At 39.4% G+C, this 21853-nt stretch overlaps 1 long non-coding RNA gene across 2 annotated transcripts in view; it reads right to left on the reverse strand.

Moving 5' to 3' along the window:
• Nucleotides 1-21853, reverse strand: part of LOC111929056 (uncharacterized) — a 53172-nt gene that overhangs the window by 5274 nt on the left and 26045 nt on the right. Inside the window, exons 4-5 of one of the 2 annotated variants that reach the window (XR_015287315.1) lie at nucleotides 20639-20744; nucleotides 19206-19865 (exon numbers count right to left, since the gene is read on the reverse strand). The exons of the other annotated variant lie outside the window; for it this stretch is intronic. This is a non-coding gene — a long non-coding RNA (uncharacterized LOC111929056). Of the gene's footprint in view, nucleotides 1-19205; nucleotides 19866-20638; nucleotides 20745-21853 lie in introns of those variants that run through there. 2 annotated transcript variants of the gene reach the window in all.

Raw genomic sequence — 21853 nt, forward strand, 5'->3', positions numbered from 1 at the left:
TGATGTAAACACACTTGCTGTGCCAATCCACCTTCTTCCATCCTGATCTGCCATACTTTTGTTATTCTAGGCCTGGGCCTGATCAAAGATGCTTCCTTGTGCCAAAAGATTAGGTAATAACACACAGATACATATAAAATTTTGGGGGGAAAAAAGAATCATAGTCAAAAACATTAATCAGAATTATGTTTAGGAAAAAAAAAAAAAAAAAATATCAGAAAAGTGTTGGGGATATCACTTTGGACAATATATAAAAAATAGATTTATATATTTTTAAGGCCATTTTATTTAACTTTTTTCAGGGGGTGGGTTGCATTTGTTTTTTTAGGATGGGGCAGTCTAGCTTGTATTATCCTGCAGCCATTGTGCAGCATGATAGGAGACTGATTGATTGATCACAACTCAGCTTGTCAATGACCAGCATCATAAAGGCAGAGGTATCCCCTGCAGAGGAACTGTGCAGGCAGACTTGACTGATGGATTGAGTACAACAGAGTCCCACACTGGTCTGAATTGTAAAAGTTAATGCCACACCATGCAGGGGTCCTGCTGATTGATAGGATGTTTGACTGGCTGCAGCCCAATCCCACAAGGATCACAATTCTGGGGGTTTATGGAGCACTGAATTCCCCAACCTGACAGAAAGCTGGGCTGCAGCTCATGTGCCTCCCTCACACCCAAATCCCAAACATCAATTTGTGGCAGGTGAGCATTGGCCAGCTTTCTACTGGAGAAGTAAAATGAAGAGATGTCTTCATGTGGCACCTGTCTGGGGGGTGGTTGTACAGCCTTGGGGACAATGTCCTGCTAATATCACATGTGCAATGTCACTGCTTTGTTCACAAAGGTGCGTTAGAGAAGAACTCAGAACTTTGAGATGCCACCCTTTTCCTCTCTGTTGAGTGAGTCCTTAGCCTTCAGACCACATTTGCCTCAGTATAAAGACTTTTATTGTGGTAGAATTAGGGTAGCCTTGAGCCTTCCTGCCCTGCTGCATTCATACCAAAATAAAACATGAAACTGCAGTGGGCAGGAAATACCTGTGTGTACACACTGACCAAGATCTGGTACGGTTTTAGTCTGAGGAAATTCTACATCATCCAGTGACAATGCAGAGGAAATTTCCAAAATTATCTGAAGCATGGGCTCTACAGCAAGGAGACATGTTTTGAAGCACAAGGTGCTTTCAGGTTTGATTTGGGATCCAAAAAATCTTGGGTCCATTAAATCTCATAGTTTATTGCTGCTACTATGCTGTTATTGTGAAAAGTGATTATTTCAATCTTATTGGGATCTTTTCAATCTCTTTCAGTTTTAATGTTAACTTTCTATGTATGCAGTCAAGAAACATCTAGACCTTTGCTCCTTTTCAGTAATTCCCTTATCAATTAGTGGTAGCTTAATAAAAAATTATGCAACCAATTTATTCACTCAAATTTGGGACAGGTAAACTTACCTGCTAATAAGAAAATAGTCTGTACTATTTATAGTCTTAGACTTATTTATAAGTCTACAGACTAATAAGTAAGTCTGTCATCTTCCTTTGGTACTTGTTTTGCATGGAGAAAGGAAAGTTCTCAGGTGTGATATGTGGGAGCCTTTAAATATTTGGAAGTGGAAGTACAGGGCCCAGAAGACTTTCACTTTTCTACTCACAGCTAATATCAACTCAAGTCTCACAAAGTCTCTGCACTAAATTTGCTGATGTGCCAGATGTACTTTATAGTCATACCTTCCAAAAACCCAAAAAGCAGAAAAATTACATGTGTCAGTTCTGCTCATTTTTGGCAAGGAAGTGGTGCAGGACAAAAACAGATATTGCATATGTATAGTGCAAGTACAGCAATACATGGCTGGAAACCCTTCAAAGTAAGAAAGAAATAAATGAAAGAGGCAAATGCAGGCTGAAATTAGAGCTAAACCCTACGAAGCCTCTGAGATTGCCTGAAGTCACAGAGATCATGCTGCTGGTGGGGCCACTGGAGAAGGAACATGAGGAAATCCCCAGCTGGATTTTTTGGGCCATTCCATTACATCCCCAAAAAGCCAGGCAAAATCCCGAAGAATGGCAAGTTGGAAGCCACAACCATTCATTCCCCCACGGGGTAACATGCTCCACTTGGCAAAGGAACAACAGCTGCACAAGCAGCAGAGGGAATGGCTCTGCTCCAAAAGAGCAAAGCACCTCAGGCCATTTTGAAGAACTGGGATGAGCGAGATCCTCAGAAGATCTCACAAGGAAGCCATGACAACACGCCCCTGTCACCAGGTAAACAAAGACAAGCTGCAGTTGGAAAGGTTACAGGAGTTAGATGGAAACAAGAAAAGTCAAAAGGACCAGACCAACAGGCAGCCTCCCTTCCTCTGGGATAGGAGGTCATGGCCAGGACCATGGAAAAGCAGCAGCTGGTGGAAGGAGGAGAGGTCTTCATGGAAGGCAGCAAGAAGGAAAACCATGCCTACAGTAAGAGCTCCTGGTGGGGTAGAAACACCCATATCCAGTTCTGGCTTAGTGCTGGGACAGGAACAAAGCGCTGCTATGGCACTGCCCAACTCCTGCTACATGAGAGAGCACTGCCCACCTTAACCAGCCCACAGGATGCTCCCCATGCCAACACTTTTTGCACAGATCTCTTAAATTTGGCAGAAGCAGCCCTTTACCACATGTAAGGATTTTCTGTTCTGGGGAAATTCCTCCCTGGACACAGGAGAGGTCTCCACCTGGCTGTTTGCTGCTTGCAGAGACACATTTTAATGATGAATTAGGATTAGTGGGATCGCTACAGATATTTTCAGATATTTACCTCAGAGTTATCTAGTATTGACACTTTTTAATTTAATATGCAAAAGACATAGCATAGCTCTGGCTGGCATCCTCTAGGATCCCACTTGTAGGAAAAAATTATTAGTTGCCTTTCAGAGACAAACAACAGCACAACCACTGTTGTTCCTCAGCATGCTGCAGTGGCACACAGGCAGCCAGACAGGCACAGCACATTGCTTTCCCACCCATTCCAAACACGGGAGGATAGGAGTTTTTGTCGGAGGGATTACAGTTTAAACATCTGGAAGTTAAACATTTCCTTACTCAGTTAAATCTATCCTTTTTGTTTAGTTACATCCCCTCCTCAGCAGCCTCATCCAGTTGACTGCTACATCACGAGTTCCAGCTGTTGCCTGAGCTCATGATTCCTGTACTGCTCATCACCCACAGGAAAAAAATCACCCCACCTCCAAAAAGACACTACAGCCTCTGGGTACTGCAAGTCTGACACAACTTAAATGGGGAGACAACATGTTCAGTTGGAGCCAGCAGGTCTCAGCTGGCAAAAGTACCTCCACAAAAGTAATAAGGAACCACACATTTGCTGCAGGACAAGCAGTCAGTGGTAACCTACTAGTAGAGTATACAGGTGCCATGGCAGCCTCTGAGTTGCAATAAGTTTGTGAGTTCCACCTATAATACCAGTAAACCCTGATGATATCCTAGAACTCCATGTCTTTCATCATTTTAATAGCTGGAGGGGGAATTCACTTTCATTTGTCTGGAGCAGAGGTTGGACCACATGCACCTGTTTTCAGGGTTAAGAAACTCAGCTAGGATCTCTTACTATACAGATACATGTTTCTGTTCTATTAAAAGTTCACACAAATTCTAATAACACATGGTGCATGGAAAACTCCTTAGGGCAATTTTCCAACTTATTTATTTCCACTGACCCTTGCCTGTGAAACACAAAACAGCAAAGACTGTATGGAGGGGAATGAATCAGGGTGCTAAAATACTTGCTATTGTCATGGAAAGATGCACATATTTCAAGCTCTGATGCCTGGAAAAATAACCGTTCATTTTGAAGTCATCGCCCTTCAAACCCTTCAATTACTGTCACTGACAATCATGATTTATGTAACCTCACTGAAGTGGTTTAGATGCCTGCATGTTTAGGAACTTGCATGGTTTAAAGAGAGAAAAATACATACTTAAGTATTAGAGCCTTTACAGCAAAAGCAAAACTTAGACTTTAATTTTTCAGGCAATTTTTCTGGAAACATTTTTGCCTTTACAACCAAAAGGTACCAAAACAACCTTACTTCAAAGTCCATGTTCCAACACGTGTCATGCAGAATCACTTTTTTGGACATGGAGAAAACTGTGGGCAGTTTTACATTATTGCACTGAACATTCACAAAGGAAATGTGACAGAATCTACCCAGCTGATGGGCAACTTCTTTGGCATGAGTCAGATGCACTCTTACCTCCATGCTTGTATTCCATTCCTCCCACTGGCAAGAGAAAAAAAAAAACTTTCTCCATTTGTGTATGGACACACACATTGGTTCCACCCTTGACTCATGCATTGCTCTCGACTCCTCCCAGCCCAGCTGTCCAAAGGTGCACACAACAAAGCCCAACTAATTGCAAAGATTCGTTTTGCCAGAGTAGCTCAGCCCAACACTTAACCAACACACTTTGCATCATTCCCTTGTTACAGATACTGCTGTTCTCTCCTACACAATAATGTTTCCCACCAAGCTTTGGTTTTGTAGCTGTTATTTTCCTCAGTGGAAGATCTGAGATAGCATGGCAAGCTCTTGTTTCACATACTACTAGATGGTCCTGAAACAACCAGAGGCTTTTGGCTTTCAACAAGAAGCTTACAAACCCTTTTCTTCCCCAGTAAATCAGGTTTCTCATGCAAACCCTAGCAGTTGCAGGGCTAAATATATATTCTTCCTCTCAGCTAACATGCCACATAGTCTAGGAAAACTGCATTCCCCAAATTGGGAGTTAAATATAATCAATTATTCTGGCTACCCATGACAGTTGGAAAAGCTTGTTTCTGTATCTCTTACCCAGTTCTGAGCCAGGACTTCAATCTACACCCCTAGATGATTGATCATGTCTGCCTGGTTCTAAAATCTGTTTCTTCTCCTCTGATGGTTCTGCACTGTACAAATATCCCAGCATTCCATGGACACCCAGATACCACATGAATACCTTCATGGTGTCTCCCTTACTCCCTCCCTTTGGCCTAAGCCCATGTCTTTATCCTGGACATCTCCAACTACCTCTTTTGTCAGCAAGTTATTTTCCTTGTAGCTGGATCCATCCGAACCCCAGCCTCAAGGTGATTAGAAGCCTGGATATCTTATTTAGAGACACAGACTCCTTGGGTAGCAGGACACCCAAAAACTGGGCTATTTAACCTCTTCTGTCTGTCTGTTCTGTAGCTTCATTTCCTTCCAGCCCTGCTCCCTTTCTAGCAGAGAAAGGAAGACCTATGATAAAAGTCCAGGAAGAAAATCGATGAAATTAACGATTGAAACCTGCTTTCTTGTTAACTGCAGGCCCATAAAAGCAAAAGAGGTATTTCAGCAACTAATATATTGTTGGAGCACCCAACACTTCCTTTCACAAATGCCAGACAAAAAAAATAAAAAAGCTTTCAATCTTGCTGAAAAGAAAATAAAACCAATATTATTAAAATGAAATCAAGAATGCTTTACCACATCTTCTGACACTGTTTAGTGAAGAGCTTTATGCTGGCTATGTAGAGCAAAGGGGGCTTCCCTGAATGGCATTCAGAAAGAATGTCACCAACACCTGGGTGGGGCATGGGTGGCCTCCCCTGAAGATATTTTCCTTCTCTATTCACGTAGCTCCTCTGTGTTCTTCATTCCTGTAATTTAATCATTAAACAAACATCAGAGACTTCCTACTCTACCCCAATGCATCACAAGGCTGACCCTTCCAAGAGATGTTACTAGCCAAATTACGTTTTTCCTCATCAGGTTCATTTCCAGTACAATCATGGGGGTGGGGAGATCAGCACTTAAAAGCAACTGGTAAAGTCAGACTTTTAGCCAAGATGTGCTGCCAGCAGGTGCCATTGGCAACTTCCACATCAGTGGAACTTGCAGTTGTTTCATTTTTTCCAAAGGAAGTACTTGAGAGAAGGAAAGGAAGGAAGGGTGACATTCTGTTAACCAAATAAACACTGAAGGACAATGACAGAGCTTGAGAGACAGAAAAAGGGAAGTGATTCAAGGATATGACACTCCTACCTTTTTTCCCACACCTTTGGCTTGCATTTGACAAAAGCTAATTTAATGGAGATCACAAGTTCTGATTTTGATAACTGACACAAAATAAGGTAAGTGATGGATTGCAGTCACATTTGGATGCTTCTACATAACCAAAAATCACCACTTTAATTGCACAAACAGCAACATCATCAACAGTGTTACTAGAAGGATCAAGTGCCAGCCAGCCTTCAACACTATACAGTAAATTCTCAGAACAACAGATGTCAGGTAAAAAAAAATTAAATGCATTTTTCTGAAGATCTTGAGGTTCAACTTCTTTCTAATTTAGGAAGGAAAAAATCCATAAAAATAGATTTGAAGACAAAAGTTTAACTCAATACATATGAGCTTTCTTTTTCCAACTGCCTAAACACCACAAGGATTCCACACTTCAAAAATATTCTGAAATTATTTTGCTTCCTAGTGATAAAAAGGCACTTCCTCTGTGTCTGCTGAACACTTCAGTGGAAACAGTTTCATAACCCTCCCCTGTTTCACCAAAATGGAATTTTCTGCAAGAATGATCCTAAGGGAAAACAAGTGAAAAAGAGCATGTAAACTGTATTTCTAAGTTGCAATGCCATCTGTCAGTAACAGCAGGATCTGAGGGAAATTGTTTGCTGAATATTCTGGCAAGCTTGCTCCTGCCCATTCTGGGAACACAGTCCTTTATAGCTGCTGTGCATGTAATGAATCTCTGTGGTCATTCTGTAGGCATCAGCTAAACAAGAGCACCAGTGGGAAGGGAAAAGATGGAAAATGCTTGGGGCAAAGACCAAATGATCTCGACACAACCACTTTCCACAATTGCTTTAGCAAATGAGTTTATTCAAAGGCATGGTAGTAGGAAAGGAAACTTTTATACAAGTATTTTTTTATATGTTAGCTAAAATTGAACTAAATCATTCACCTCAAAGACAGGACTTCAATCATTCAGTTACACTCAGATAATCAACACAAGGATATGATACCACAGAGTCATAAATTTCATAGCCTCAAAAACTTGGAACAGCTTGGAACAGATATTTCAGCCTGAGAAGACATTGAAGATTTCTTGAACAACATACATCATAAAAAATATTCTCCTAGATAATTTTCTAAATAACTTCAAAAAAAAAAAAAAAGAACTGTAATTCTTAATAGCTCATATTCTGAATCATAATTGTCCTCTTCTGAACTACTTGTTCACCAAACATTACTTTCAATACCTAAGAGAACATCAATGAGAAGGGCAATAAAGAAGGAGAGGAACATAACACAAATATTCTCAAATTAGAAGATGCCAAATTATACCCAAGGCAACAGTGCAAGGTACTGAACTATCTTTATGAGTAATTCCACCCACTCAACTCCCTCACTGGCAGGCTCCCTATTTCTGAAGGAAGTCTGTGTTTTCTGTATTTTCCTAGAAGTGATAAGAAGTAAGAGCAGGATTTGCTGTAATCAGAGGTAAACTGCACATGTTCCACATCAATACTCTCTAAGACAGAAAAACACCACCATTGTTAGATGCATCTTTCAAGTGACAAGAGCTCATTTATTCCCTTTTCAGTGCAGGTTTTCTCTGAGGAGAGAAAACCCAAAACAAAGGCACAGCTCTTATGCAGAGCTGTTATTGGGAATGCTCATCTGAGAGAAAGTCACACAGTCCCATGGAGGATAATTCTGCACAGTCCCAGACCATTTCTATCTACCAGGGAGAATCACTGCACCTTCTCTTCATATGACAACAACACACAAGGAACTAGACCCAAGAGTAGGAGCAGATTCTGTCACTAGGCTGACATACAGCAATACTGTCACAATAATTTCACCCCCCTGCATGATTGTTTTCCCCGTAATCAATAGCTGAATTCTCTGTGCTCAAATAGCCTTTTCAGAAGCCTTCTACTGTAAGCTCCTCTCCTCAGAAAGTGTCCTGAACTTTCAGGAGTCATTTGGCCAGCAGAAAAAGAAAACTGGGTTCAAAGCTGTAAAACAGCAAGTGCCATGTCAAGAACAAGAATCTGTAGCAGGTACTGTGACCTGACTGGTTTACTTATCAGTATCAAGTGCAACTACTAGTCCCAGAGATAACATTATTGAAATTCCAGCAGTGAATGAACAACATGCTGAAACTTGTTTCCTCACACAGTTTATCACTAAGTAATTCTTACAAGAAATTCAACATGCTTCTGTTCAGAATTGGAGTGTTTTTACTTCGTAGGCTAAGAATTTATTGTTCCAGAAGCAAAGTGCAAGCCAGCATCTGCAGGGAAAATAAGCTTCTCCAGTTTTGCAGGACAGAAAATCCCCATGAGTGGAACCTCTGTATTTCCAGTTTCACAAGTGGCTGGAGCAAAAAGAAACAGTACAGATTTTCAATTGATTTGAGAGAAACACTTCTGATGATAGCCATTCATTTTTACCTTCCATATAATGAGCCGTAATTTGCCTTGAATTCACAATTGGAACTTTAAAACAAAACACCCAGAGTTCAAACATCTTTACTTTCTCTGCCAAGAGATGGTTTAGACCATTACAGATGGTCCCAAGAAGGAGCATGTCTGCAACAGTATTTCCCCTGTCAATAACTGCATCTCTTAAAGGAATTCAATAAAAAGCAAAGGAGAATGAAAATTAAAACTGGGGAAAGCGAGTCTCCTGGGAGGGGAAGTGAGAACAAAACCATGCAGGCTTATGCAGCCAGCCATCTGCAAAGCTGAAGGTTTCACAAAGAAAAAAAGCCTCTACTGTTCCTGGATCAATGACTTCCCATTTACAAGCGAGCTCACTCTGAAAGACATTCAAAATGGCTCTCAAGGAATCCATGCCAACTGTGGGGTCTGTTTTCTCGGCTCTGTCCCCCTCCCCTCTTTCTTTCCCAGTCTCAAGGATGTAAGCATTTATCAGTCCTGTACCCCTGCCAGCATACACTGGAACGAGTCAAAGGGACCTGGCACTGAATCACAGGGATTTGTGTTGCTAATAAATACAGCAGGCCCCATCCATTGTTGATTAATTTTGACTGAAATCTAAACAGCAAACAACAAACACTCTTCTGAACTGCTTTGGTACCCATTAGTTTGATGTGTTTATTAGACAAGACTGTATTCTTTCAAGTTTATTAACAACAGATTAGAGTATCTGCAAACAAATATAGGAGTTTTATTATTTAAAGGTGTGGGCAGTGTATCATCTTTAGGATTTGACAATAAATATGCTTTTTGTTTCTGTCCTAAATTTGATTTTACTTGTTCTTCTTCAAACATTCACAGGCCTTTGAGTTAAGATGACAATAAATTAAAACGCATCATTATTACTTAGATGGATGACAACGCTAAATTTAAAACAATCAAGGTTCAAACCAAGGGCAGTTCAAAAGGAATAAAACAAAACCTTCCTTGTTTGGTGCACTGAAGTTAAATAATAATTTCTGCCTCAAGGGAAATATGATTCATAACCAGTAGCTGACAATATCACGAAAACCCATACTATTAGATTTTGCATCTTAAAGTTTTCCAACCCAACAAAATTCCAGCCTACTAATAACTATGCACTCCCAAGAGATTGGGATGCAAAGATACAACTTCAGTTGCTGAGATTTTAGCGTGGAAGGTCAGTGTGAGGTGCCAGAGCAACTGCAGGAGCCAACAGTTCAGACTCAGCCCCGACTTAGACTTTGGGAATAGAATTCTGCATCAAAACCCTCCATATTTGAGGAGAAATTAATACTGAAGTAGTGCTAAGCTCACCAGTATTTTCCATAACACATTATTATTATTCATAATAATAATAGTAATAATAATAATAATAATAACAACAACAACAACAATATTCTTTATCCTTTTTTTTACCAAGGCCAACATTTTTCTTTTCTACTGATTGCTACCGTACATCAGTCAGATGTGTGCAGTGAGGGGGCTCTCATACCTAAGTCTTATGTTACTCCAGTTAATTCAAAACTCAGTAATAAATAAGACTAAATAACTAAGAAAAATAGTCAGTGTTTTCCAATAGAAGCAATCTTATGCTTCTAACAGAAAATTTAGTTTCTCATCATGCTGTTCTGTTACTAGTTTTATTAGAAATTTCTGACTCCCCAATAAATAATCCTCAGTGATAAACAGTGATGAAAAGTTTGCTCCACAGATCAAAAAGTCAAGTACCCAAATAGCTTTTCAATTTAACGGGCTCTTTCAAGCATTATTTCAATGTGCTGTGTTGTCATAACAATATTACCAGTGCCTGTTACTTGACCATAAACTCATTCAAGAGGAAAAGTCATGCTGATCTTACCAGGGCTTAGTAGCCTGCATTGTAGATTCAAATTTCAGAATTTATTCATCTAAAGAAGAATACCTAATAGAAACTTTATGGGACTGAGGAGTTGTCTATTCTATGTTGTCCAAAATGTTTGGAATTTTTTTGGCAGAAAAATCTTTCTATATTTTGGAAAAACCTATCTTCACAAGCAGATGTGAATGTCATTACAGACAAGAGCTCATAGGAGGGCTTTACATTACAGGATTATTTAGTAGGGAATTTTGCCACCATCTCCACTCTGGCTTTTATTTCATACAAATCATTTCATGTGTTCCCATTTAAGAAAGTTGAAAACAAGCATTCATCCAACTTTTCTTTAGCTCCTTTCTATGCTCTACTACCAAAGCCTATAATTGCCATAAATCTGGTTGAATTGCACTGGAAAATAATCTTTTCACATTTTGACTGGCACACAAAGACAAACTACCAACCAAAGCTCACCAAATATTTGTTAGATGTATCCAAACAGCTGTAAATCTAATTTTAATGTTTTATATCTCTCCCTGATCTCAAATGAAATATTTTCACTGCTTTTTCCCATATTATTTTAACATATTTATGTCCTATGAGCCAGGCCACTCAGAATCATTGGTCAATGTCAGTTTTTCCATGAGTTGGTAGAACTCGAGCCTATAGGAAAGCTCTCCAGACAGATTTCAGAAATCCTGCAGACTACATCAGTCCTACTGATTTGAAGGACTGCATCTTAAAAAATACATCTTCTGAAGTTCTTTTGTTCAGCTGTGTTCCAGGACCTGCTGCAAGGTCCAAGAGAAAGCAATATATTAAAAGCCAAGCACCTCACTGGGTTTTTCAAGGAATTTCCAAACCAGATATCTTGTCTTTAACTTGCCTTCTTCCTAAAGCCAATACAGTCACAGAAGAAAGGAGGATCAATAATCAAGTCATGAGATATTGATTGGTTAATTACAACAAAATACCTGGAAGATGATAGTCACATATCGACAGTTTCATGGTGGGGAGGGGGGACAGGTTCACATGAAGGATTTTGATTGCTCAAGGAACCCAACTGCCTTGATAATAGCAACAGCTTGGTTTAACATTATCTCTGGTTCTGTATTACATCTCCTTTCCTAAATCCTCACCCAGCCTCCTGACTTCTTCATGCACTGCTTTGATTTTCTTCGTAATAAATCAGCGAAGACCTCAGACTAACCTTGAACAGAAGGTGTCTAATAGTCTCCTCTCAAATGGATCAGAAAGATATTAACAGGTTAAGCCTAAGATAGTGCCATGAAGCAGAAGAATTCCCACTCCTTTTAGCTTTAAAGAGGGAATTTTATGGGGTTTTTTCATGTGTAGGTCAATTTGGTGTGCACAGCATTAATTTTGAAGGAAGCTAACACTGCTAATGAAGGATTTTCCAAATAGCACAAAGGAAGCATTTAATTACTTTTGGGCCTGTTGAGCCCAAAGCCTAGTAAAACAAGTCAAAAGTGAGTTGAGAATACTAAAACAGCATCTGTGTTTCACTCTGATACCCTTAGTGAGATGGGGAATTTGCATAACATTTTAATGTAGAGTAAAACTGCAACTCTTGAGGTTAAGTTCTTTCAGCAACACACTGAGACAAACACCTTACAGTTAACCCTACTAATGATCCTACGTAAAAATTTAAATAGGGATAGGATTAGACAGGAAATTCCTCTTTTGCATGGTGAATTAGGAAGATCTAAAAAGATCTGCAGTGCCTGCAGAGGCATTGAAATTACAGCTCAGATACAAGAAATACTGAGCTCATTATGTCCCTGAGATGGTTACTGTGGTGCTTCATTCAATGCCTGGGTTCTAAATGTCCATTTTTACACTCTTGTTTGCAGGGATAATTCACATGCCACTTGTTTCATATGGCTGTATTTCCACGTGTTCTGTTCTCAGACTAATATATCAATGCCTGCAACTTTATATCCTTTTATTCCTCTGTTTACTAAACCCAGAAAAAAAAAAAACCTCCAATATGTCCCATAAAGTCTTATGTTGGTTTCTAAGCCACTTGACAGAAATTTGTAGTTATAGAAAAGGCATTTACATCATCCAGCATTCTCATGGTAACTAGTGAGAAATAATTGACTTAACCTGGTTATTTGGGGGTCTGTTCACAAAATTATCCCAGTTTTTGTTTGTTTGCTGAGATCAACATTTGGTAGGAACCAGTTCTAAAACTAACATGCAATTTTTTTACTTGCTCTCAGATCAAAAATATACTGTTAATTTTAATTACTACCTTTATAAATATTTTCCTGAATCAGAAACTGTGGCACAGCTGAATAACGTCAAGCTCATTTTATCTGGCACTTCTTTGCTCAAAATGGGATTTGAGCAAATCTCAAATCTGTCTTGGTGTACCCCTAACCAAAGAATTTGAGGATTTGGTATGTTTAAAACCTATCATGGGTACTTTTACCCTGAAAATGTGATTTAATAGGCAATAATGAACAACCAGACATTTACAGGGCAACTGTATGACAACCTATTTTATACTTTAATTCAGGAGCTTGCATTTCCTGTACAGTCAGTGGAGAAAAAAATTCTTCAAAAAAAGGGACTGAATGCCTTTTTCTTTGTTTAAAGATAGACTACCATTCCCCATTACTTCACAAACCCTCTTCCTGAGAACAAATTTTTACCTTTTTGTGTTCCAGCTGACCACTGGGTTTTTTGTTTTGGTTTTTTAGTGCTGATTACGTTATTTCATAAAGAGTATTTCATTTAAGTATCAGCATCCTCAGCTTCAAATTAATAAATGTCTCTTTTGCTATCTGTGCAACCCTCTTCATATTATCCTACGGTGTTGTTCCCATGAGGAATTCCTTGGGGCTAATAGCTGGGTTGTCAAACCTCTTCTCCTGTACACGTTCTACAAATTCTTGCAATATAATATTGATGTTCACTTATCTTTTTCTCCAAATATCAGGCATTGTCTTGCATAGATTATCAGAGCTGGCACTGTTCCATGGGCTATCCTACAAGCTGCAGTTTTACAAGGTATCTGTCCTTTTGTATCCCTACTTTTAGTATCAGGGATTTTTCTGTCAAGCCCTGGCACATTTATCTTTCTCTAGGTTTAAAGCCCTTAGTGTTTATCAGCAACTTGAGGGAAGTTCTTAATGGCTCTGCCCATCCAGTTGCTTTCAGACAACCCTTTCCATCTTCTCTGATCTTTAAAAAGAATAGTTAGGTTCAGTATTCACATTAAGCCTGACTAGTTGCCTGCAGTGGTACAGAAAAGGAATAAAAGTATCCATTAGATTTTCATACACAGGGGAGATCTATAACACCTGCAATAATTGCAATGGTACAAAAGGGGCCTCAGATTGGCTTAAAAGCAGCAGCAAAATCAGTTTCAAGACTTCAGTTGCAGGTCCCAAATATCTTATTTCTATCTTATTGAAGATAATTTCAGGATTTGGGAATGACTGTTCTAGGTTCTGTACAAACCACAATTATGGATACTGCTCCCACTGCAGATTACATAAGGCAATAAAAAAATTTAAAAATAAAGAAAAAACCAGACACCTTACCAGACCGAAAAATCCCATACTCTCATTATAGGCTTATTTGGAAGTAGGGTTAATCAAGGTTTAATCAAATTCTGAATCTCTCCCACCGAACTGTGCAGAACCTGAGAGGAAAAGGACTTGAAGTTGGTTCCTGGTCACCAAGCACCTCCCTCTACAGAACATTCCCACCATGGTGTCACAGACCTGACTGCAGGGGGATGGACTCAATAGCCAAAAGCACGGAACAAAACCAGAAACCCCTCACAGGGACTGAAGTACATGTACCTATGAAATAATTTCAGCCACAACTTACATACTGCTTACATGTGCTACCCAGGCAAGCCCACAAAGGAACGATACAGCAAAGACTTTATTATGGAAGCACAGATTTTATTTTAAATCAAAAATTTTTTCCACTGCTTCTGTCTGCCTGTAAAAACAGGCAAGGTAGCAGTACAATCTGCTACCTCATTCTGGAAGGAAGAAAGGAAAACTTAGAATTTCGTTCAGCAGTGATCTGTCATTTATATGGTCTCCCTCTGGGTGTAATACTCTAATGACAATCAGAAAGACAGTTCAATAAAGAAATGGAAGCTGAGGCTGTATCACAAACTGTACTTCATAAGCTATCAAACTTCAGACCTCTATATTTCAATTAATCACCATCCATCATATCATATGTACATTGGAAAAGGCATTTTAGACTTCATATCAGTCACCATAATTAATTTAAAGAATTAGAGTCATGACATGCAATATAATTAAAAGAAGCAGGCTTAAAAAGAGTTGAAGGGGAAGGTTGTTGGGTTTGAGTTTAGGGGGTTTTGTTGGGTTTTTTTTTAACAATGTCATATTCCAGTAACTTTCCTGTTTCATCCTATTCCATCTCAGCCTTGGAGGTTACAGACTTTGCTTCAAAGAATTTCTTGGCACTCTCATAGTCATAAAACAAATATTCTATAACTTCCAAGATCAAACACACTTTGGCGGGATGCAAAATAGCTACCTCTGCTCCAGTTTGGGCAGACACGCTAGTAAAGGATTGAATTTTTGCCTCTGCACCTGAGCAGCACATGATGTATCATGAAATATGCAGGTCTTCATTATGCCTGCCTCTCAGACAGACTGCGTGTCCTTTCCTAGAACTGGAGTTAACATCTATTGGAATGTGTTTTTTCCAAGAAGACTCAAACTTGTCACAGGATCCATAAGAACCACTTGTACTGCTGGAACTCACAGAATGCTCCATTTTAATATTGTAAACTTTGATTTTAATGAGTTCCACTCTCACAAGCAGAGAGTGTCTGCTAAGGATTATGTGCCAAAATGCTGTAATTTTTTGAAGGAAGAACTTCTTATCTGGAAAACTCTTTTAGATTTAGGAAAGAACAATAGTTGTGGATTTGTGGCCAGAGTCAAGGGGACTGAAGTGATACCAGCAGAAAAAAAAAAAAAAAAGCAGATATGAATAAAGCTTGTATATCTTCAAGTACAAATGTCTCCTATCCTCACTCTTCTTCACTGTTTCCTCAGTAAAAGTGGACAGACAAGAGTGTTAGGATGAAAGACAGTTAGAAACCTTAATATAATAAAATAATGTAATATAGTAGAGCACAGCATAATATATTATAGTATAATATAACGTGTGTGTATAAACACATAGAAACACATCTCTTCTAGTGCTTCCAAAATACAAATTCAGAATTTTGTTCTATATAAAATGGCGACAGGAACAGAAGCAGTTTTTAAGTTTCCAAACTGAAAATTCAAATACTGGTTCCCAGCACAGTTCCTGCAGGAGTGAGTGCCATGGGGAAAAAAAAAAAAAAAAAACCAAAAAAATTCACAAGTTAGTATTCAAAGCAGGGCTTGAAAAACACACAGCAAATGAGTCACAGGCCATGTTAAGGACAAAACAATAGCAAACAATATAGAATTCAGTAAGCACTGATATTCTTAATGATGTTGGAATTAAGTAATTTCTAGGGGGAAAGCGTGGGCTAACAGTTTTGGCATTCTGCAAATTGTTGCAAAATAAAGCAGTCAAATGTTCTTAAATACTGTTTTGGAGCAAGAACACAGAAAGAGAAAACAGATTGATGCTCTACTGACCAGTTTATTCTCTGACTTCTATCACTTTCCAACATAATTTAAAACAATGCAACTACAACATGACTTCCTCTCTATATTATCAAGACAACCAAGTACAGTTTGATATAGATTATTAACCTGTCTTTACAGAAAAATTGCTATAAAGAGGTAAAGCAAGCTGCCTAATAAGGCTCAGAGAAACTGAGCAAGCAAGAGCAGAAAATATCCAGTTTTCCTGAAAGCAGAGATCCTTAATGAGATTTAGTGCTTTGCCACTTATTAGTCACATAAATATACAAATTCTGGTTTTCCCCCATGGTTACTGCTTCACTTATCCATACACCATGCTAATAAATAGGTTTTACATGTCAGGAGGAGCTCTAGGATTGCCAAAGGGAATGATAACTTTAATGATAACTAGACACCATTAGGTGAGGAGACAGGATGAGACAGGGCTGGATGAGAGGTGTCAGTGCTCAGGTGAACTTGCTCTCCTACATAACTTCCAGGCTTTCTTTAGAGTTCACTTTCTTTAGAGGGAAAATCATAAGGTGATTTTAAAAAGAACCCAAACCCCAACAAAACCAGCCTACTCTCTATGAGCAAATATTATCATCTTTCTTTATTACAGTAACCATTAACAAAGACCATGGTGGATCTGTTTTACTGAGTATCCAGTAAGAAAGGTGGTCTTTTCCCCAAAAAACTTTATAACCCACATAGACCAGAGACATCTGGACAGGCAGGGCAGGTTCAGAACATTTTTCATCCTATCAACAGCTCTCAGCATCTGAGGGCCACAATCTCACCTTTTCTGCTGAAAGCAAGCATCTTCTTTAACACTTTACTTATTTTATGGAACCACACTGTTCTGCACAGATGTTCAAAAGACCACAGGTAGAGAGCTGCTGACCCTCAGCCCACCCTCATTGCAATTTCTCTGAGACCTTTTATCAGAATGATATCCTTCATATCTTGTGATGTAGAACAATGGATCTTGCTCCTGTTTCTCCTCAGCACTCTACACTTCCCCACAGCCTTACTCTTTGCAGAAGCTCTTAAGAGGTGACTGGCATTTAGATGGCAGAAAAGGTCAGGGCTGTACCACACAATGCAGCCATGCACGGGGCACACCAGCTATTGAAACATCATTGCCATAAATCAAACACCAGCACAGCTTGTTCCAGGAGGCCGTGGAAACTCTGTGCTTGAAGGAGTTTGAGGTCTGACTGAGCAAGGCTGGGCTGGACATCCCCCTAAAATGCCAGGTTATGAATCCATGATACCTGCTACTTTCCAGCTTTCAGCAGTATCCTGATCCTGAATGCTTCACAAGCAACAGCCCTGATTTTACAAGATCACATCAAAGTCAATGTGGTCCCTGGATGGTGATTTACTCATACTGAGCCAATAGAATTGAGACAAGATCTAGAAATAATAAGAGCTTACATAGAGATCATTCCACCTGCATTGAATATTACTATCTCTGGGGTTCTGAAAAATAAGATTAATATTTTCCAATTGAAATTTACAATGGGAGCTTAGCAAGCCATCAGCCTTGGATTTAAGCAGGTTATATGACAAGATAGTTATTCACATGAGTTCTGTCACTATCTTTGTTGTACACTTTGTACGTTTTTTCTTCAATCTCTTACAAAATGGACTGAATAAACATACTTCTATAGACAAACAAACTCCAAGGAACACAAAACATACTCCCCATTCATCTCTTCTCACTCTTTAACCAGTCCTTTTTCTTCACTGATTAACAGCAGTCATGCACATGCATCTTCCACCACCCCTTCCCCTCACTCTTTGCCTTTTCTCACCTCTCTTGGTCTATTTTCTGCCCAACTGTCAGGGATAAAATTATCTCTATAATTCTCTCTGCCTTAACCATTTTCCAGTTGTTTTCCAGCAATAGTTTCTTCCCTTGCCTGTCCCTTTTGAGTTCTCTTGCCATATGGTACTCATCTGGAATGTCTTCAGAATTTTTTTTCATTATATATAGTCTCCTTTTTTCCGCTATTTTGGAATTTAGACCACGTAACACTGGCAGTTATTTAACTCTTGCAAAGCATATACAGCAAATACAGGGCTTGTAAAAGACAGTAAACATGACAAAGTAGTATTTTACTTTTAATCACAACATTGCTACTCTGTGGGTACATATAATACCATTTGCAGCTGTCAGATTTGCAAGCTGAGGCAGGTGAGGCAGAGGTAAAAGGTCAGTGCTCCTTATTTTGATAGAAGCAGAGGGAGCCTGACTTCTTTTATAGATTTTATGGGACTGTCATTCGTAATTCCATTGAACATGACATTTATCTGTCTGTTTCCCCATTTCACATCCTCACTGTGCTGGCTTTGTAAAACAGACCTGTCAAATTCTCTCCTCACCTTCAACCTTCCTCCAGTTGTAAACTGTGCAGCTGTACTGCACAAAACCCTTCTAAATAAAGCTAGAGCTTATTCAGTAGAAAGAGCCATGACCAATTGGAACACTTTGCATTTCCCTTAGCTTACATGAGTAGCAAAATGAGAAAAACAAACAGAAAAGATAACTGTGCTCTGTTAAAAGATAATCCCTAAGTATAATAATTGTCTAGCAAGTTGGAGTGCCATGGCAAGCAGAAACCCAATCAGCATTTAGTAATTATGTCCCCATTTATCTATGAGAATTATGTTCTGCCATCGCTTCAGGGCCTTTAGAAACACTCTTATTCCCCAAGGCTTCAGCTATATTTATAATGCAGTATCCCCTACTATTTTCCCAGTGTTATGGCAACAAAGAATACAATATTCAGAGTGATCTCAAGTTCTGACCAGGCCAGGCAGCAGGCTTTGAGTGGCCCTGTTGCACTCGGAGGGCGCAGGCCGGGTGTGCGCGTGTCTCTCGTTGTGCATGGGCACACGTCGCCCAGCCGGCAGGAATAGCCTGCACAGAAAAGGCTCCACAGGATGGAGGAAGGGAACTAACAAAACTGTGTTTGTTTCTTCTCTAAACCTCCTGGCTAGAGGCACTTAATCATAGTATAGATTAGACTGTGCTGACTCATTCAAAAAAGAACCTGAAATTCAGGAAAGCTCACTTCCTTCCTACTTTTTTTTTTTTTTAAATAATAGAGTGAAGCTTGACTCACAAGGTCATTGAAAGCTACAGAAATATTTCTTTCCACCTCAATAACCAAGAGACTCCTATGCAAGCTTCCACATTTTTTAATGATTTTTTTGCACATCAGTAAACACAGCAAGGTTGGGACCCACCAGAGCAGGCTCCATGTTCCTAACAAATATGTTTTTATCTAAATGGACATTCAGCTCTTGCAGTGACTGCAGTTTTCCATCACATTCACTTTGCACCAGCCAGCAGAGCAGAGCCCTTTCTCACATTGCCATAGTCCTGGTCAGGAGACTGCAAGGTTTTGTTTTCTCACTCAAGATAACTTCTGGAAGTAATTACTAATAGATGAAACCAAAGTTCAGCTGAGCTGTTAAGTGCTCCACTGAAAGTTTTCCAAAATTAGCAACTGTCATGAGTCCTAAGACTTAATAAGGATTCTCTGAGATTGTGCTTCCACAACCGTGCTGCTCAGCTACTGTCTTGTCAGCAGTACCACAAATGTGTTGCCACCTTGTCATTTCTAAAACCTACTAGAAGTGGGTGAGGGAGGAATTTATCTTCCTTTTTGTGTGTTGCACATATATGCACATGTCAAAAAGTCATTGGGCCATACCAGCACTTACTATAGACAAGGAGGGAAACAGACCAGCAGCATCAGGGCCATTCTGTGTTCACATCCCACCTCTCCTTTAAATGTTCACACTGCCTCCATCTCTGGCAAAAATAAGCTGTTCCACCTTCATAGGCAAAGGAAATTCACATAATTTAGTCAGAATATAAACTTCTACTCTTGCCCAGCAACGTATCTCGTTGTGTTTACCTCTATTCATCCAATACAGCGCACATAAAGAAAGGGAAAATATTACTTTGGTAGGGAGTATTGAAATACAAAATGTCTGTACACTTCTTGAATAATTTTTCCTGGATAATCATAAACCAAATTTCAGAATCTACATTTCAAACCATTTCAAAACACTTTGTTCACACCTTAAAAGGAAAGGGGAAAAAAAGGGAGGGGAAGGAAAGAAGGAGGAGAAGAAGAGGGATATATCAATGGAATTGTGCAGCTAGGTAAGTAGTTCTCATCTGGATCTGAGTACATCCAGATACACTCCAAGTGCCAATTATGCAGTAAGCTTGATAGTAAATCTTGCACAGGAGTGTAAGAGCCACATACAAGAACTAAGACTTCTTCCCTTAAGAAGTGGACTATAAGCATAAACAAGTTTCCTAAAACCACCAAGCAAATAACAAGCACACAGCTCTATGAGCAAGACCTGAGCATGGCTCTTGCAGGTTATATCTCTCTGCTTTCACCCAACTGGCTTTTTTTAAATTACTTTCTACCATTGTCTGAGGGACTTAGCTGAATTATCTGGAGCCGGGGCGGCGGGGGGGTTGTTACATCCCGCTTGTATAAAAGACCCATTGCCCTCTTGTGGCTCCCCCACATGGGAGTAGACTGTGTCCACAAGGAAACTGAGAACAGCCCAACACAGTCTTTTTGTACCTTTTGAGATTTGCCTCACGGAAGGAAACGTTGGCTTACATCCAGGCCCATGATTTACTGTAACCTTCCAAAGGAACATCCAGTTGACTGGAGCGATTTATTAGCCCTGCCAAAAAAACAAAGGCAGGCAATATTTCTGGCATGTTCTGTTTCCAAAGGCCCAAGCATAATAGAAGGGATTACGTCTCTGTTTGCTATTTCTACATTCAGAACCTTAGATATGTTGTTCAGTTCTCTTAAGCTTATTTGTAGTTCAACATTTTTGATGTGACTCGCTGATGTGTCAGAAATTGAAACCCCATCATTGGAAGGAAATTGTTGTTATCCTCCCAAGTAAGAAATGCAACTACGTTTGGTCATACAAGCCTTATTATACACACCTTCTCAAATACAGAAATCATACTATACTTCTGTAGAACCAAACATGAAGCCTCCAAAGACTGAGAAAGTTACCTCTTAAAACCAAATCAGAATACGTTAAAATACTCACTAATTCAGTATACAGGCACATGTGTAAGTGGCATGAAATGGGCAGCATCATGAGACACTGGAATCTCCCTTTTAAGTAACTCAGTGTGATTTTCAGTTCTGTGGGCTCTGATCAGCACAAAGATTTGTGTCAACAGGTGTGAAAAGTTGTTTCTGTTTATCTCTTCCCTCCTCATATCTCATCAAGGAACTCTTGATACTTCTCTTGGCACACCTAGCTTCTCTGCAGCTGTCCCTCACACAGAATCATCCACCTTGCAAAAGTGTTTTCCAAGTGATAGCCATAAAACAGCAAGATAAAGTGAAAAACAGCAACATGAAGACAATCAAACATTTTTTTCCATACCAATGCTGAATTCACACAGTAGACACATATAACTAAGAATTACTTTATGTTATCTCCATAGTAAAATTTCACAAAATATTGTCACACCAAACACATTGTTCATCAGATTTCATGTCATCTTATTCAGCTGCAAGTTGGTCACACTTAATCACCATGACCTTCCGGAGGATCAGAACTTACTCATCTCAGTTGCTTCACTTCCATTAGCTGACCATATTAACAATATGTACAAAAGCACCATTGAAATGCCTGGATTAATCTGTGGGGCCAAGCTAAAAACATTTCAAGTCCACCCTCTTACATCAACTGAAAAGTCTGATCTGAAAAATAAAAAAGCTTGGAGTTTACAATGTGTCAAAAGAATCAACAATTAATTTTTG

This window comes from Cyanistes caeruleus, chromosome 5 (assembly GCF_971803275.1).
Source record: "Cyanistes caeruleus chromosome 5, bCyaCae1.hap1.1, whole genome shotgun sequence".
NCBI lineage: Eukaryota > Metazoa > Chordata > Aves > Passeriformes > Paridae > Cyanistes > Cyanistes caeruleus.